The following is a 6,832-nucleotide window of genomic DNA, read 5'->3' as shown; positions in this document are numbered from 1 at the left end:
AAAATTAAACTGATTGACAAAAGCATTGGGAGGATGTTCAGCCCTGCGACTTATTCAGTGAAGCGGCCAATTTATGGAATTTTTCTAACCGCGTGATCCTACTAACGTGTTGGTACCTCTCAAAGGCACGGTTTGGGATGAAAGTTATATTATTATTATTAAAGCTTTGAAAACTCTCGGTGTACTGTCTTTCTTCGTAAATATGTGTAACCATGTATAATATGTATTTGCAACTGTATATTTTTGTAATGTATTAATTTTAGAGATTTATTCTGTTGTGTTCTACGAGCGAATCAAAAAAGAAGGGGCGGAGCAAACGCGGGCTGATGGGAAGTGGGGTAAAGCTGAGTTACCGGTAGATCTGTCTGTTGTCGCAGCGGACAATAGTGGATATATATTTTTTTCCCACCCTTTACTTTGGAAATATACATTTTGTTTCCTTGGATTACTTTCAACAGGACCCGGACTTTACAAGTCTGCATCATACGTTAATTACGGGTATCATTTTCCATTCATGATGCCGATTGTGGTTCTAAGATTGTCTATCGCTGCTTGGCTCTGTGTGTGGTCCTAGGATTGTGTGCTAAAGTGTAGTAAGGCGTGTGTCGGCCATTTTTACCAGTTTCATTTTTGCAATCCGGAGATGGAATAAGAGCTTGCTCTGTCCACTCCACGCAGCGGCCCAGTATTGCAGTACCTCCGGGAACGGTGTATTCGCACTGATCGCTGCATGGCTCTGAGGCTAGGACTTTGACTCGGCCTCTTGGCTGGGAGCAAGTGTCTCGCCCCTTGTCTTTGTAGCGCATTATGATTTGACCGATAACGGAAAATGGATAATTGATAAAGAATATAGAACAATAAACCTTATTAGTGTCAATAAATTTGTTCAAACCCAAAAAAGTTATTATTGTGGAACTTACAACCTGGTCTGGGTTAAACTTGTGATTGTGTCACAAGTTTTGATGCGTGCGCACGCGGCTAGTACAGAGGTGCGGCTTGTGTAAGTACAAAACTGGCAAATCACCTAAGAAGTGGCGGGTGCGGCTTATAATCAGGTGCGCTCTATAGTCCGGATTTTACGATACTATGTTTTTCGAAGGAGCAGCACGGCGGCGCAGTGGTTAGCGCTTGTGCGGCACAGTTCATGTCATGGGAACGTGTCGTGGGTTCAAATCCAGCTCCAGACTTTTGTGACAGTTTGTATGTTCTCCCCGTGCTTGCGTGGGTTTCCTCCGGGCACTCCGGTTCCCTCCCACGTTCCAAAAAAACATGCATTTCAGGTGAATTGTCCCTAGGTGTGAATGAGCGAGTGAGTTGTCTGTCCCTGTGTGCCCTGCGATTGGCTGGCAACCAGTTCAGGGTGTCCCCTGCCCACTGCCTGGAGATGGCTGGGATGGGCTCCAGCCCCCCCCCGCGACCCTAATGAGGATAAGCGGTACGGCTAATGAGATGAGATGAGATGTTTTTCACAGTAGGCTCAGAGACAGTTTCTTCGCCAGGGCTATCACCATCCTAAACGTATGCACAAAAAAGTTAAAACATATCTTACGATAATTGTGTGGTTAGCAAAGCACAATAATGCTTAAGGCAGCTATCCTACAGGATGTCCAAGGAACTGACGTTGCAACATCAAAGATCTCTTTGCTAACAGGCAGAAATTTTCACAAGAGCACAACAATGTTTTGGCCAGAAGCTGTTCTAGCTGAAAAGAGAGGAATGATGACTTAACACTTCATAATTCTGCCGGTCAGGCTAACCTTATCATCAGGAGGAGGGGGAAACCTCAAAGAAATCAGGGGTCGGATACTCTTGGACCGTTGGAAGGTTACTGAAGCGCCTTTGAATGGACTGCAAGTATTCCCACCGTCACCGTCTGAGGAGCTCGCTCGGAATGCAAGGAGTTCAGAGCGAGGTTAGCTAGCGCCGTTTTTCCTCGTTCTGTCCTCGTGCGCCCAAGGCCTTTTTTTTAGAGGTATGAGAACAAGGCGGGGCGTCTGCAGAAACAGACTTCCATTTTCATATTTCTCTTGAAATTATATGTTATATTAGGATCAGATATCAGATGCAGTGGAACCTCGGTTCTCGACCATAATCGGTTCCAGAACCCTGTTCGAAAACAGATTTGTTCGATCACTGAAATCGTTTTTCCCATTAAAAGTAATGTAAAATCGTTTTAATCCGTTCCAACATCCTGAATGTTTACCTTTGTTTAGCTTTAAGACACAAATAACATAAATGTAACCCAGGCTAATCGTACGTTCGCGTTAGCGTAATCTTTCTTTCTAACATGAACGTGTAAAAATTTAAAAAAGGATAAAGAAAAGAATTATGAATAGGATTTTTTACCTTTGTGGTGGTCAGCAGAAGGCGCAGATGGACGGTGAGAGGGATGGAGGAGGAAGGAAAATTATTGTTTGGAAGGAGAGTCCCCTACCGTAAAAACTTCGGGGAGCTCTTCCGTCTGAGGGGTGCTCACACGTTCAAATCTCTTTATTACGGATGACTGGCTACATAATGTTCTTTTCTCTTAAAATGTTTATCTGCCGTCTTTTTAGCACTTTTCGGAAGTGGTTCATGACAGTGTCGTTAAAGTCATCGATGATTGGTGGCTGCAGCTTCATCGGTGTGGTGAAATTCTGTTACTCGGCCCATTTGCTACACACTTGTCTAATTTCAGACGTCCCCTAGTGTATTGGAGGGGCAATTGCACCTGAAAAAATTAAAAGGAGTAAAAAAATGTGATGTGAAACATCCACCCCTGCGTTCGAACTCCGTTTTTTTGACCGAACAGCGAAGCAAGAATTTCTCGAAAATCTTGGTCGGACCCCGATTTGTTCGAACTGAGAGGCGTTCGAAAAACAAGGTTCCACTGTATTTAAAAGAATCACTACTTCTAAATTTGAAGTCCTTTTTAGATCAGTGTTCCAGTGTCGACTTGACTCCTAGCTTCTGGATAACAACACTGGTATTACAATGTTATTACACTGTTATTGAGTCAAGTTATTGTTATTATATTGTTCTCTAGTTCTACCACACTTAACATATTGTGCAGAATTCTGTGGCAATAATTATAAAAGTTCACTCAAGCCCCTTTTTATCCTCCAAAAATGTGCAATTAGGACCAAACACAGGCGTTATAAGTCTTCGGTACCGTCCGTAATCATGGTAAATGTGACCTCTCTACCAAATAAGACCGACGAACTGGCTGTGCTGGTGAAAAACGTCAAAGCGTACAGGGAGTGCTGTTTGCTGTGTTTTACAAAAACGTGGCTCATGTCTGACATCCCGGACGCTAACGTGGAGCTACCCAGAGCTACCCAGAGATACCCGGAGCTACCCGGCTTCAGCGCTGTTAAACAGAGACACGAAAGCCTGCAGGAAGCGGAGAGGAAGTGGACTCGCTAAGTACGTGAACATGAGGTGGTGTAACCCTGGGCACAAAGATTTCCATCTGCTGCAGGGACGTCGAACTTTTGGACTAGCGTGTGACGTCATCCACTCCACTATGGCTAAACTACAACACAGCACCCCGAGGCCATCCCGTTTATCTGTTAATAAACAACAAAAGGATACTGCTGGAAGTGTGAATTTCCCTACGGGTATGAATAATGTATCTATCTATCTATCTATCTATCTATCTATCTATCTATCTATCTATCTATCTATCTATCTATCTATCTATCTATCTATCTATCCATCTATCTAAATATTACAATGACATACAACTTCCTTTTAAAGTGACAGAAATAGTGTCATTTCCTGGTAACTAGTTACTCTAACTATAGAATTACTGACCCCGTTACTTTTTGGGAAAAGTAGTGAGTAACTATAATAATTACTTTTGCCCAACACAGTTAATCAGTAAAAGTGTAATTTCCTGCTAACTAGTTACTCTAACTGTAGAATTACTGACTCAGTTACTTTTTGGAAGAAGTAGTGAGTAACTATAACTAATAACATTTGGCCCAAACTGTTAATCAGTAATAGTGTCATTTCCTGGTAACTAGTTACTCTAACTATAGAATTACTGACTCCATTACTTTTTGAGAAAAGTAGTGAGTAACTATAATAATTACTTTTGCCCAACACAGTTAATCAGTAAAAGTGTAATTTCCTGCTAACTAGTTACTCTAACTGTAGAATTACTGACTCAGTTACTTTTTGGAAGAAGTAGTGAGTAACTATAACTAATAACATTTGGCCCAAACTGTTAATCAGTAATAGTGTCATTTCCTGGTAACTAGTTACTCTAACTATAGAATTACTGACTCCATTACTTTTTGAGAAAAGTAGTGAGTAACTATAATAATTACTTTTGCCCAACACAGTTAATCAGTAAAAGTGTAATTTCCTGCTAACTAGTTACTCTAACTGTAGAATTACTGACTCAGTTACTTTTTGGAAGAAGTAGTGAGTAACTATAACTAATAACATTTGGCCCAAACTGTTAATCAGTAATAGTGTCATTTCCTGGTAACTAGTTACTCTAACTATAGAATTACTGACTCCATTACTTTTTGAGAAAAGTAGTGAGTAACTATAACTAATAACATTTGCCCAAGGTGCGAAAAATGGGGGCATAAATAATCTATCTATCTATCTATCTATCTATCTATCTATCTATCTATCTATCTATCTATCTATCTATCTATCTATCTATCTATCTATCTATCTATCTATCTATCTATCTATCTATCTATCTATCTATCTAAATATTACAATGACATACAACTTCCTTTTAAAGTGACAGAAATACAGGGAGTGCAGAATTATTAGGCAAGTTGTATTTTTGAGGATTAATTTTATTATTGAACAACAACCATGTTCTTAATGAACCCAAAAGTCTCATTAATATCAAAGCTGAATATTTTGGAAGTTGGAGTGGGGCTTTTTTAGTTTTAGCTATTTTAGGAGGATATCTGTGTGTGCAGGTGACTATTACTGTGCATAATTATTAGGCAACTTAACAAAAAACAAATGTATACCCATTTCAATTATTTATTTTCATCAGGGAAACCAATATAACAGCTCAACATTCACAAATATACATTTCTGACATTCAAAAACAAAACAAAAACAAATCAGTGACCAATATAGCCACCTTTCTTTGCAAGGACACTCAAAAGCCTGCCATCCATGGATTCTGTCAGTGCTTTGATCTGTTCACGATCAACATTGCGTGCAGCAGCAACCACAGCCTCCCAGACACTGTTCAGAGAGGTGTAGTGTTTTCCCTCCTTGTAAATCTCACATTTGATGAGGGACCACAGGTTCTCTATGGGGTTCAGATCAGGTGAACAAGGAGGCCATGTCATTAGTTTTTCTTCTTTTAGACCCTTTCTTGCCAGCCACGCTGTGGAGTACTTGGATGCGTGTGATGGAGCGTTGTCCTGCATGAAAATCATGTTTTTCTTGAAGGATGCGGACTTCTTCCTGTACCACTGCTTGAAGAAGGTGTCTTCCAGAAACTGGCAGTAGGACTGGGAGTTGAGCTTGAGTCCATCCTCAACCCGAAAAGGCCCCACAAGCTCATCTTTGATGATACCAGCCCATACCAGTACCCCACCTCCACCTTGCTGGCGTCTGAGGCGGACTGGAGCTCTCTGCCCTTTACCGATCCAGCCACGGGCCCATCCATCTGGCCCATCAAGACTCACTCTCATTTCATCAGTCCATAAAACCTTAGAAAAATCCGTCTTGAGATTTTTCTTGGACCAGTCTTGACGTTTCAGCTTGTGTGTCTTGTTCAGTGGTGGTCGTTTTTCAGCCTTTCTTACCTTGGCCATGTCTCTGAGTATTGCACACCTTGTGCTTTTGGGCACTCCAGTGATGTTGCAGCTCTGAAATATGGCAAAACTGGTGGCAAGTGGCATCTTGGCAGCTGTACGCTTGACTTTTCTCAGTTCACGGGCAGTTATTTTGCGCCTCGGTTTTTCTACACGCTTCTTGCGACCCTGTTGACTATTTTGAATGTAACGCTTGATTGTTCGATGATCACGCTTCAGAAGCTTGGCAATTTTAAGAGTGCTGCATCCCTCTGCAAGATATCTCACTATTTTTGACTTTTCAGAGCCTGTCAAGTCCTTCTTCTGACCCATTTTGCCAAAGGAAAGGAAGTTGCCTAATAATTATGCACACCTGATATAGGGTGTTGATGTCATTAGACCACACCCCTTCTCATTACAGAGATGCACATCACCTGATATGCTTAATTGGTAGTAGGTTTTCGAGCCTATACAGCTTGGAGTAAGACAACATGCATAAAGAGGATGATGTGGTCAAAATACTCATTTGCCTAATAATTCTGCACTCCCTGTAGTGTCATTTCCTGGTAACTAGTTACTCTAACTGTAGAGTTACTGATTCAGTTACTTTTTGGAAAAAGTAGTGAGTAATTATAATAATTACTTTTGCCCAACACTCTTAATCAGTAATAGTGTCATTTTCTGGTAACTAGTTACTCTAACTATAGAATTACTGACTCAGTTACTGTTTGGAAAAAGTAGTGAGTAACTATAACTAATTACTTTTACCCAACACTGTCAATCACTAATAGTGTCATTTCCTGCTAACTTGTTACTCTAACTGTAGAGTTACTGACTCGGTTACTTTTTGGAAGAAGTAGTGAGTAACTATAACTAATAACATTTGCCCAACACTGTTAATCAGTAATAGTGTCATTTCCTGGTAACTAGTTACTCTAACTCTAGAATTACTGACTCCGTTACTTTTTGGGAAAAGTAGTGAGTAACTATAACTAATAACATTTGCCCAAGGTGCGATAAATGGGAGGATGAATAATCTATCTATCTATCTATCTATCTATCTATCT

At 40.7% G+C, this 6,832-nt stretch overlaps 1 pseudogene; it reads left to right on the top strand.

The window, feature by feature from the left end:
- The first annotated feature begins 544 nt into the window (after nt 1-544).
- LOC148376530 (U2 spliceosomal RNA) lies at nt 545-719 on the top strand (annotated as a pseudogene).
- Nucleotides 720-6,832: the final 6,113 nt, after the last annotated feature.

The sequence above is a fragment of the Urocampus carinirostris genome, chromosome 1 (assembly GCF_059441175.1).
Source record: "Urocampus carinirostris isolate Australia breed hairy pipefish chromosome 1, RoL_Ucar_1.0, whole genome shotgun sequence".
NCBI classification, from domain to species: Eukaryota; Metazoa; Chordata; class Actinopteri; order Syngnathiformes; family Syngnathidae; genus Urocampus; species Urocampus carinirostris.
Note: the sequence above shows the minus strand (reverse complement) of the source record. Positions and strands in the feature narration are given on the sequence as shown.